The sequence below is a fragment of the Emiliania huxleyi genome (assembly GCF_000372725.1).
Source record: "Emiliania huxleyi CCMP1516 unplaced genomic scaffold EMIHUscaffold_26, whole genome shotgun sequence".
Classification (NCBI taxonomy): domain Eukaryota; phylum Haptophyta; order Isochrysidales; family Noelaerhabdaceae; genus Emiliania; species Emiliania huxleyi.
In genome coordinates this window covers 897529-897850 of record NW_005200088.1, presented here as the reverse complement: position 1 = coordinate 897850, position 322 = coordinate 897529, and positions in this window count along the sequence as shown.

Below are 322 nucleotides of genomic sequence, written 5' to 3'. Positions count from 1 at the left end.
GGAGAGCCGGCGGGCGAGGAGGCGCCGCCCCGCTCCGAGCCCGCCATGGAGGAGGAGGCGCTCGGAGGAACCTGCCGCCGGTCGTGGGGGTACGCAGTGTGTCGCCTCTGGCTCTGGGCTTGGTCTTGGTCCCGCGCGCAGCGGCGGGGAGGGGCCGGTGAGGGAGGGCGGGCAGGGGAGAGGGAGGGAGGGAGGGAGGGAGGGAGGGAGGGAGGGAGGGAGGGAGGGAGGGAGGGCGGGCGGGCAGGGGAGAGGGAGGGAGAGAGAGGGAGGGAGAGAGAGGGAGAGCGAGAGGAAGAGGTCGCGGTGTCCGCCTCGGAAC